This window comes from Triticum aestivum, chromosome 5B (genome assembly GCF_018294505.1).
Source record: "Triticum aestivum cultivar Chinese Spring chromosome 5B, IWGSC CS RefSeq v2.1, whole genome shotgun sequence".
NCBI lineage: Eukaryota > Viridiplantae > Streptophyta > Magnoliopsida > Poales > Poaceae > Triticum > Triticum aestivum.
The window spans coordinates 549,403,654-549,415,338 of NC_057807.1; the positions used below are offsets into that span (position 1 = coordinate 549,403,654).

Here is an 11,685-nt window from a genome sequence, read left to right on the forward strand (position 1 = left end):
CACCATTTTTCAAACCTAAAAGGCTTGGGGTTGGATGGGATTCTAGCACCAGTGTCTAGGACCAAAGGAGTATGATCACTCCCCACCCTGGGAAGGGCTGAAAAGGTGGAAAAAGGAAAATAGGCATCCCAATTCACAGAAATGAACACTCTATCTAGTACAACAAACAAAGGGGAGGTCTGGTTGTTAGACCAGGTGAATACCCTGTTAGAGATAGAAATCTCCATCAAGGCCCATCTGTTGATCCAATCATTAAACATAAATGCATTCTGTTGATTTACTAAACCACTACTTTTCTCTTTATCATTCCTAACTAAGTTGAAGTCACCACACATCATGATAGGATAAGAAGCATTTGGTAAAGTATCATGTAACGCATCTATAAAATCAATCTTAAATTCAAGGTATGCAGACCCATATACTAGCACCATTTGCCAGACAAAGCCATTAGATTTATTTTTAACAGTAGCAATAATAGAGAATATTTGGTTAATAAAACCCACAAACTAAAAAATCATTTTCTTAAAACCCACAAGGATCCCCCCAGCAGTATTTTCAGCTGGCAAAAAATGTCACACAAAATTATGAAATCTATCAATGGCTTTGAGGAAACCCTCAAAAGTATTCTCCTTATTTGTTTCTTGAAAACCAATAAATTCACGATCAGACTTAGCAATAGTATCACAAAGGCAATGTATCTTCCCATGTTGCCCTAGACCTCCAATGTTCCAAATAAGACCTATCATAATTAATTAATTTTGAAAGGATTGGATAAGCCACAAGGCCTAGCTTTAGTTAGCACCATAGGTGTTCCCCTAGTAGCATCAGAAGTGCCAATTGGCTCCAAGGGGAAGGCACCATTAGGTGTACTAACTAATTCATTAGAATCAATATCAACATTATCAGGAAGCACTATTTTAGGATTATTCTTGGCAAACACCAAACATCTCTCTTTCTCCACAGCTATCATCTCATGAATGGTGAGAGACTTTTGATTATCATCCCCTCCCCCCCCCCAATCATCAAGTTCATTTGACTCATTTGATTAGCAAGGACAGATTTATCCATAGTAGAAAAGGATTTACCTCTGAATGTTTGTGGGATCTCCAAGTTCTTCTTCCTCTTATATACAACAACGTTCTCCACGATGTTCACATTGCCATGCCCTCTAGTAGCAGGCCTTTTAGCCAGCACAGGACCCCATCTTGATTTCTTCTCATGGATAGTTTCATCATTTTGGGTTTGATTAAGTGATTGCAGCATGGATCTCTTCGAAGACTCACTTTGTAGGATTTGGACAGCCTCAAGAGGGAGAACCCCCAGCTCTTCTTCTGTTGATTCCTCATTTTCAGAATCAGAAACATCCATTGATCTTAACAGATCCTCACAGTATCCATACTACCAGCACTCTTCTTGGGAGTTATGTAAGTAGCATTTTCCTCAAATGGAGAGGCATTTTTTGGGCTCCTCACTCTTTCATCCTCCTTTTCCTCCCCATCAGTAATGTGGTTCTGTTCTGTAGCGTCACCAGCACGGCCATACTTAGGTTCATGTCCATCAAAAGATGCACCATCAAGGTCAACGGCAGCCAAAGCACAGTTCATAATGAAATCCTCCTGATCAGCATCATTTTCATATTCCATAGGTGTAACAACCAACTTTTGAGTACCATACTTGTTTGAAGACCCATGTTTAGTTGAAAAATTAGCTTTGTCTAAATCATCAATGACCTAATCCTTCAGAACATCCTCTCCCTGAGCTCCATTCTCTTTTTCTGCCTGTTCTTCCTCAGCACCCTCATCCTCCTCATTACCATCTTCATCCTCATCTAAATTAATGACAGAATCAACACCACCTGCTTGTTCAAAACACTCCCAGTAAAACCAAGTAGGAACAACTTTTTCTTCATCTCAATCAGTTTCTCAAAAGGAATCTTGGTTGGATCTCTGCAGGCTATTTTGATTCTGACATTCTCAAAGAAAGTTCCGAACAATTCCATTCCAGTCCACATCTGTAAGCACCCCAAACAGTGAAGCAATTGGCGCAAACACTTTCCAAGTACACCACTTTGGAGGAATCCCCTCAATCAGTACCCAGGCTCCAATCAGCTCTCCAGAAGGATCACATCCACCCTTCTATTGAGTTAATGTTACATTCATATCTTGTGGCAGGGAGAACCCAATGAATTCAATGAGGTCTTCCACTTTTGTGCATTGGTTTTTCTCAAGCAGACAACAAGCATGTAGCGAATGAGAAGAAGCAGGGCTACAGTCTTGCTTTATTTCTTCTGCAGCGAGTGTTCGACAACAATAGGTAGCATACACTAAATAGGATTAACAACAACACAACAACAAAATGAAGCTCTCGATAGAGCATATTTTGGGTAAACCAACAAAATGCATGAAAATCACTAATACAAAATTTGAACGTATCCATCTCATTTGCACGTAAGCCAATCTACCGAGGGTGCTCTGCAGATAACCTGAACTCAAGTTCCATACTGTACCGCCTGATCGACCCCCTAGGGTTGCTTTCAACTTTTGGAAATGGAGATGTATTATTCGAAGGTTTCCCTGTAGATGCATGTGTGCCTTCTAGTGTCAACTCCACTTGCCTCATGGTCGGGCGATCCTCTCTGCTCAGTTTTATGCAGGAAACCGCGATAGTAGCCACTTCTTCCACTTTTTTGCCTCCTTCCTCGATGACTTGTGGATCTAATATCTGTGGCAATTGACCTTTTTCAAACAGGGTAGCAAAGTGTGCAACAAGACTCTCATCGTCCGAGGACAAATATGAAAATGGTTTCTTCCTGGTTAGCAGTTCCACAAGGACGACCCCGAAGCTATATACATCACTTTTCTCAGTTAGCCGCCCTGTGTAAAAGTACACAGGATCCCAATACCCTCTCGTACCTTGAGCCCTTGTTGTAACCCCAGATATATCCATCGGGATGTACCTTGAAGCTCCAAAATCTGCTACCTTTGCTGTCAGAGTATCATCCAAAAGTATGTTAGCAGACTTGACATCCCTATGGATGATAGGTGCTGAAGCAGCTAAGTGAAGATAGGCCAATGATTTTGCTGCCTCAATGGCTATGCGCAACCTGTCATCCCAAGACAAGGATTTTGGTCCCTCGACATGAAGATGCTCATAAAGTGTCCCATTAGATATGAACTCATAGACTAACATTGGTACTTCGGTTTCAAGGCAACAACCATAGAGTTTTACGACATTTCTATGGTTTATTTGTGATAGGATAGCTACCTCATTGATAAACTCATCGATCTCCTTCTTCAACACCTTCTTCGGTTTCTTGATTGCCACAATATGTTGGTTTGATAATATCCCTTTGTAAACAATACCATGTCCTCCGCCACCAACCACAAGATCTTTATCAAAGCGATGAGTTGCCTTCTCTAGCTCTTCTAAGTTTATGATCATTCTTTCTGCAATGCCAGCACTTTGGGATACCAATTGTTGCAAAAGCTGGCCGCGATTTTGTTCGAAGAACTTACGTTTTAACATTTGAGACCTCCCATGTTTTAGTTTCTTCATAATGAAAAATACAGCAAGAAACAATAATACTAGTCCAGCTCCAGCAGCAACTCCTATGACGCTGCTCATGCCTGAAAGTATATACAATATAATTATGCATTTTCTACTGCGTGTACCTTATAGATATAGCAGAAATGTTGTTGCGACATTTCTTACCTTTAAAGCGTTTGCGACCAACACCTGCAACAGCGAGTACATCATAAATTAATTAAATTAAGCATATATAGTATCAGCAATAAACGACAAAGCAAATTAACCGCCTGTATGAGTGAGGTGCATGCATGCAAACCTTTGCATCCATCGATGAGATAGGCATTGCCGTCGTAACCCTCACTACATTGACACGAGTAGCCTCTGATCATTGGTTTGCAGAGACTGTTCTTGCTCCTACATATGCCAGGACACTTGATATATTGTGTTTTCCGCTGTGGTATGCTCACATTGGCTAGCTGCTGCGAGCTGGTTGGTTGCAGTTGCAAGATCTCCCAGTCTAGAATAGTGGGAACCTTCAGTCTAGGTCCTAGACCGTTTGTCCATGACGACTCCGGAAGCTGGGCAGAGACCCAACTCTTGTTGAACCACCCTTCTGCGGCGATGAACACGTATGACAGCGGCAATAGCCTAACCGAGTACATGTTGGGGTCTATCCAATCAACCCATAATTCACTCGGCATGCCATCCCTAGACGTGGAGATGTGTGCTTGGCAGCAGCCCATGCCATAGCAGTACTCCTTATCATCCATGCTAGAAGCTGCCGCGGTATCATAGGTTACATTCTTGTTTGTGGGGCAGAAGGAGGAGCAACCACTAAGGATTTCCCGGTTCTTCCCAGTGTTGGACAACACCGCCTGCACATTGCACCCCATGAGGATGAGCTCATTGTGGGTAGACAGCGAGTAGGGCACCGCCTCTCCCGGGCCGATCCCAAAGCTGATGCCATTAAAACTGCGTATGAAATCATCGAATCTAGAGACTCGGTCAATGTTGATGACTCGGATGGTGTTCTTGCGGAGGGAGATATCGACGACTTGGAGTCGGCCTAGCATCAGTCGCGGAGGGCGGTGGCTGGTGTCACAAGTGAGCTTGAACCCTGGCACATAGCACTTGGCCGGGCCTATGCCAAACGGGTATGGCACACTCAGATTGCCACAGGACATGCTACAATTATCTGCAGGTGCATACATACAAACATTAATTTTATCTTCAAGTGAAGAATAATGATTCTGTCTCAATCTATTTTTATGTTACTGCACCAGATTTATACTCCATGAATTTTTTTATATTACATTGGATGTTAAAAAGAACATCAGCAAATGCACGGTAGACATAATTTTTTCCTTACTAGATGTAGAATTATAAACGTAAAAATAATTTGCTGATAGAATACCCTCATAGACAGGCGTGTACAGACTATGTCAACTAGAGAGGAAGTTTTCAAATTTGAACTAGATGTGGCCTTTAGTGACGCTTTCAAATTTGAACTGCAAAAATGTCTTATAGTGGTAGGATCTATTGTCCCTGAATGTATAAAAAGGTTTTTTACACCTAGGGTGCATAATTAGTCATGGATCTGTCTAGGGCACATATAGAAGTGCTCTTGTTATTGCACATCTAAGTGACTCAATCAAATCTGAAAGAAAAAGAAAAAAGAAAATACCCGCATGAATCTTCGCGTAAAATAAATGGCATAGGATTAGATATGCAATACTTAGGACACATTTAGATGTGCTTTAGCAAAACTGTAAGTTTATTTTGTATTATAGAGCCACAAAGTTTACATTTTCACGTTCATGATTTTACGTTATGTGGAATAATATTTTTGACCGACATACAGTTTGTTACCTTCAATTTTCACTTCCGATGTAGGACAAAATCTACTAGACCTAAAAATATGGTGTACTGAATAACAAGAGAGGGGTCAAGAATAACTATTCCTCACCAAGAGTGACGAATAGCTCGACCCTATAATTATATATAGGAAAAATACATTCTATCACCTGGTGGTAGTTATCCTCGTGTCCTATATAACCTCTGTACTCTCCCCATGTATATGATGGTGTTATAAATCCTTTTGGAAGGGATTCACAGCTCTTTTGACATAGGCCTTTCCGGATTCTTCTAGAAAGTGATGAATGGCCGCCAGAATTACCATATGGTAAAGTGGGCTGACATTTGCATGCCAAAGCACTTGGGAGGGATAGGCATTCTGGCGTCCAGTCGCATGAACGTGGCCCTGATGTTGCGGTGGAACTGGTAGATCATTCGCTGGGACGAAGGTTTATGGTTGCAGCTTATTCAAGCAACTTACCTAAGGGGCCAACCCCTTCTTGCATGTTGTCATAGCGAGGGATCCCAATTTTGTATCTCCATCCAGCGGATCAAGCATGAGTTCTGTCGTTAGCCGCCTTCCCTGTTGGCAATGGCGAGTGGACCCTTTTCGGGCTTGATCCGTGGGTGGACAGGGCACTGTTATGTACGGGGTTCCTAAACTTGTTTGCCATCTGTAATGTGTTGGTCTCCATGGCTGCCCACAATGGCCATTAGAACATCTTGTTCCGACGAACATTTGAATTGGTGCAGACCTAGAGTGGGCTTACTTGCGGGCTGCCTTCCCGCTGTTTCTAGCAAATTATCCGGTCACCGTATCCTAGCAGTTGGCCCCCTTCAGCGGACTTTTCTGTCGCCTTGGCAGATCATGCCCTGTGTCGACGGCCATCTCTTACATTTACTCCTCCACTCTGGAAAGCGTCCCTGACCCTGAAGATCAAAATCTTTGTTTGGATATTGTTGCGGGACATAGGTGATCAAGCGGCACAACCCTAGGAATGAGTTGTGCTCACTTTGTGGTATCCCGACGATGGGGACGCACATCCTCTTTTCTTGAACGACAGAAAGAGCTCTTTGGAGTTCTTTCTGTGAGGCTCTGTGGCATGACTGGGAGGCACTAGACTTGTCCGAGTTCCTTCAATCCCATGCCAACCAGAATTGGAGAAGGCGAAGCCTGTTCTAGCTTGTGTTTGCGTCATGAGCTTGGACCCCATGTACTACGCGCAATAAGATGGTTATTGAGCGTGTCTTTCTTGGACGGACCTCACACTCAATTTTAAAAAAAATTGCAGCACTGACACCCGTTGTCTAGACAACGACATTGCGGTCGGCTAGCCCTTCTGATGGACACCATGACTGATGTCGCCCGCCAACTTGCCTGGCAACAGGCCTCCTAAGACTCCGGCCACTTGGTGTTTTTTTTCTTATTCTTTTATGTTTTCCTTGGGCGTGTTTGTGCTGATGCCCCTGGAAACTATTTTATTCCTATGCAACACTTGAACTTGTTGTAAGAACATGGTGGTTGGTTTGTTTATAAATCGGGGAAACGCCTATTTTAAGATAATATGGTTAATTTAGCCTACGCGTATTAGTGTGATGGATTGCATTCCTATTGTTTCAACATCCAACAACATATTAGATCACCCATAGAAAACAAGGAGAATGCATCGATGAGAAATAATACAAATATGGATACACATGATTCTGTACAAGTGAATGTCATCTATTCATAAGAATGAGAGATCCATACAAATAAGTTATATGTGCAAGGTAGTTGTATGTCACTAAGAACGTAAAAGAATGTTGTGACTATAAAATTAAATTAAAGGTTTTAAGAAACACATCATGTCATCAAGTGTACAATAAATCATCGCAATCGTGCTAAAATGATAGGTGAACGAAAATGAGATGGCTACTAGAAACAATAATCGTAATGATAGTTTAGAAAAATATTAATACAAAATTAAGCATGGAGGAATGTAGAAATTTAGAAAGAAATTTGCATTTTGTTCTTTTTTTGGTAAAGCATACCTTTATTACTTAACAGTACTCGGCCAAATCGGCCTGAGCACAAGCAACCACATTGGCTGGAACATCAGACACCTGTTCCACACAGTAGTTTGGATTACAAAGACGACCAATACAAGCTAATTCATGCGCCACAGTATTCGCACCTCGGCGACAAGCCGAGATCTCTTGTTTCGAGAACCAGAGTTTAAGTGGAATCTTGTTCTTGAATATGGAGGAATAATATCGTAGTAATAAAGGTTTCAAATACACTGTAGCCAACAATGAGGTGGGTGGTGGAAGAGAAAGGTAATATTTAAGTTGGATGTTGCAATGTGACTGCTAGATTTATGGCTAACTATCAAAAATATGTTATGGGTTCCTTCTTATTTGGGGTCAAGTTTTTTGTCAACGGAGTGACATATGTAGGACAAAACTTCTGCAACGCTTTGCCAAGTGTTCCCAGCCTCCAAGGAAAGAACCCTCATACCCAGCCGCAGCTAGGGTTCCTCCCACCTCTCATCGTCGCTGACGCCGGTCTACCTCATCTCATGTGGCCTTAGGGTCATGGAGGCATGGTGGATCTCGGCCCTTGCCGACGGGAGGGCTTAGTTTTTGGATGTCCTTTTGCTTTCTTAGGTTTTGTTTCCTGCTTAGAGAGATCAAGCAATGACGGCTCTCTGAAGATGAAATAAGATTCTCCCCGTCAGCCCCCGTATCAGTGGTGCTTCTTGCATCATCAGAAGGCATGTGGAGGTTTGTCTCCGGCGAAACTAGCGGGATTCGGTCGGTGTTTGTCTTCAGTGGATCCACGTGGATCCGGTCTTTGTTCGTGTGCGTTCGTTTGTCTACAGGTTAGATCCTTCTGATCTAAACTTCTCTTCAACTTCAGTGGTTGTTGTTCTGGTGCGCTGGTCCTATAGGGCCTTAGTACGGAAACTTCTTTACTGTCCATTACAATAAATTTTGCCTCGCTCCAAGGATAGAGGGGCGATGACGACGACGCGCTTTCACCTCGCTTCAGTGCTTGTAGTCGTCGCTAGGTGATCTACGGATCTGGTTGTAAGTTTTCTTATTTCTGGTATTTGTTAGACTATCATGTTTGATGATGAATAGATTGGAGTTTTCTTGAAAAAAGAGAGTGACATATATAAAGAAGACTGAGAAGAACAACATTGTAATTTCCTACCGATGATTGAGGGTAGAAGAAAACTATATGTAGGGTACAATAGATATGAGAATACAAGATTAAACTGATACGGTATGTACATTTCTCTCAAAAAGAACGTTATTCACTACCCAAATGGTAAGTGTCATACATGTGGCCCGTCACACATGTGGCACGAAGCAATATGGCCCAAACGTTCCATTACCAGTCATTTTTCCACGTCAAACAAATTACATCAACGGTTTTTTATTATTTTTCGGACTTAAAAATGTTTTATCTCTTCAATAAAAAATCTAATTAAAAATCCGTTTACACTAGGTCTTCAAAACTAGGTCTCATATTGATATGTTTCGACGACTTTTTTTTTGCCAAAAGTTGTCATGATGTTTACACTGAGTTGACACAGTGTTTACATTAATGTTGCCATGTTATGTTTCATCTATTTTTATCTTCTAGATTTTAAAGCTGCCACTGTATTTTAACTTCTGTTCACGGTAAATTTTATTAATTGACCATAGCAATTTATAGTAATTAACCATGGCAAATTTACTTCATGGATCATGGCAATTTTTAGTAATTTATCATGGAAAATTTAGTTTATAGATCATGACAATTTTAGTTTACAGATCATGGGAATTTTAGTATTTTGACCATAACAATTTATGTACTTTCACCATGTTAATTGTTTCATTTATAAACCATGGCAATTTTGGTGCATGTATCAAGGCAAATTTAAGTAATTCATCATGGCAATTTTAGTTTATGGTTCATGCCAAATTTGAGTCATTGACCATGTATTTCTAAAGTACTTGACGACATATTTCTTTTTAATTATGCACCATGAAAAAATTACATCATGGATCATGGCAAATTTTAGTAATTCACCATGACAAGTTTAGTTTCTTAATTCTCTTTTTATAACATGTCAAAATTTACTTTAAAGGTAGAAGAGAAAGTAGTTCAAACATATCATAACAACTTCAGCGTAAACGTCATGGCAACTTCAGTGCAATAGACATGGGAACTTTTAACCAACAAAAATCGTCGAAACATATCAATATGGGATCTAGTTTCGTAGATCTCGTCGCGACGGATTTAATGGTGAAAATTATTTTTTAATTGGATTTTCATTTTAGGAGATAAAACATTTTAAAAACTGAAAACCCAAAAGGTTCCCGCTAACTTCATCAGTTCATCATTTGTGCATGCATGCGGTGACGTGGCGTGATCTGTGATGATGAGGACGTTTGGCCCAAGTTGCATGGTACACACATGTGGTATTTATCGGGGTCCATTCACTAAAGGAGTTTTTTAGTAGTATGATTTAATTACTAATAAGTAGCACAATGATTCATCTCAAAACGGAAAATGTGCAAGAAAAGAAAAGGCGCGCACCAGTGAGGAAACTGAAGCAGCCACCAGGGATGTACGGGTCCCCGCGGGTTCCGTTTGGGCAACGGCACTGAAACGAACCATCCGTATTGGTACACTGACCATAGCAGTTGTGGATGTTGAATTCTGAATGCTCACACTCGTCGATGTCTGCATACATAAATGTGAAAATTCAGAATTAAAGGACTTGCATACGACATATTAATTGTTATGAGCTAGAGCATGTAGTACTAGTAGTACAACTGAAAAACCTCTTAGCATCATGTAAGTTACTAGGAAATAAACGAACGGTCGGATTTAACCTTGGCATCCGTTGCTGATGTAGGGATTGCCCATGTAGCCTTTACTGCAGGAGCACCAGTAGCCGCCTGTCGAACCTCTACCGCAGTACGCTTTGTCGCTCCTGCAGACTCTACGGGCCAAGTTCCTAGGACACTTCTCCGAACTCTGCAGCTGATCTTCGTCGTCCTTGTGGCCATCCATCACTTCCCAATCGAGCCAGATGGGAACTTCGGTCGATGAGGATGGCGTGGAAAGCTGGTGCGAGAAGCTCCATGCCGCGAACCAGCCGTACGTGGCGACGAAGACGCGCGTGGGCAATTTCCGGACGGCGCTGCGGTTCCACTCGAAAGACTCCAGCTCCACGACATGGGTACCAGCTCCTTTGATCCGGCCAGTCCCCCGTGGTTGAGGACGATGGGTGCCTGGCAGCAGCCTTCGCCGGAGCATAGCAAGCCTTTCTGCGGGCTGGAGAGCCTGGATGGCATGTGGGAGGTGGAGGTGCGCCCGTCGTAGTCATTTGAGCAGACAGAGGAGCAACTGCTCATGGTGATGTTGCCATTCCTCAACGTCGCTCGCACGTTGCAGCCCAAGAGGATGAGGTAGTTCCCTCCCGACAGTCGGTAGGGACAATCGTTGCCGAGGCCGCCGCCGAGCCTGCCTTGGCCGCCACCGTCGATTTTGATGCCGCCAGTGTAGACGACGGTTAACCCGGAATAACTGGGGTCGATATCTTTGGAGACCCGCAGCGTGCCGTCCCCGAGGAGGAGCCGCGGTGGGTTGCTTGACCGGTCGCATGTGAGGTTGAACCCCGGCATGTAACAGTAGGACGGGCCCATGCCGAACGGGTACGGCACTCTTATGTTGCCGCAGCTTGTGTGGCAGCCGGGCATCCCTCTTGGCGCTTGTGCTGCTGCTGCTCCGGCGGAGAGCTGAAGCAGCATCAGCAGCAGCGCGGCTGCCGCTGAGTAGATGGTCGCGTGGTGCGCCATTACTAGATGATGGAAGTGGAACTATGGTTGTATTGTAGGGCTCTCTTTAGCATCATGGCTTATTTATAGTCAGCTACCACCCTTTTTTGTCTTGTATATAGAAAATTTAAATGATGGTGGATTCGAACAGGCCGAGTGGCCTTCGTTGGGAAGGTTCACCCATCGTATCTAAGTATGCCACCTGTTATACCAGCTTGTAATCATAGTTTCAAATAGCCGAGATAGCATCCGTTATTGCGGACTCCACAATAGCGCTAGCGCAATAGCGTCCGTTATTGCTCAAATTAAATTTCATTACTTTTGTTTAGGATAGAAATATAACCAATAATCTAGTGCTTTTACAAATCCGCTACGCGGGCATAGCTCCCGCAATATCGTCTGCTATCTGCATTCCGCTACGCGGACCCCAATCCGCTACCAGCCCGCTATGCGGTTGCCGATTTGGATTCGAAACTCGCCCCTCCC

The 11,685-nt window shown here is 42.8% G+C and overlaps 1 pseudogene; it reads right to left on the bottom strand.

Moving 5' to 3' along the window:
• Positions 1 to 2,191: 2,191 nt before the first annotated feature.
• LOC123113119 (wall-associated receptor kinase 2-like) lies at positions 2,192 to 11,225 on the bottom strand (annotated as a pseudogene).
• Between the last annotated feature and the right edge of the window lie 460 nt (positions 11,226 to 11,685).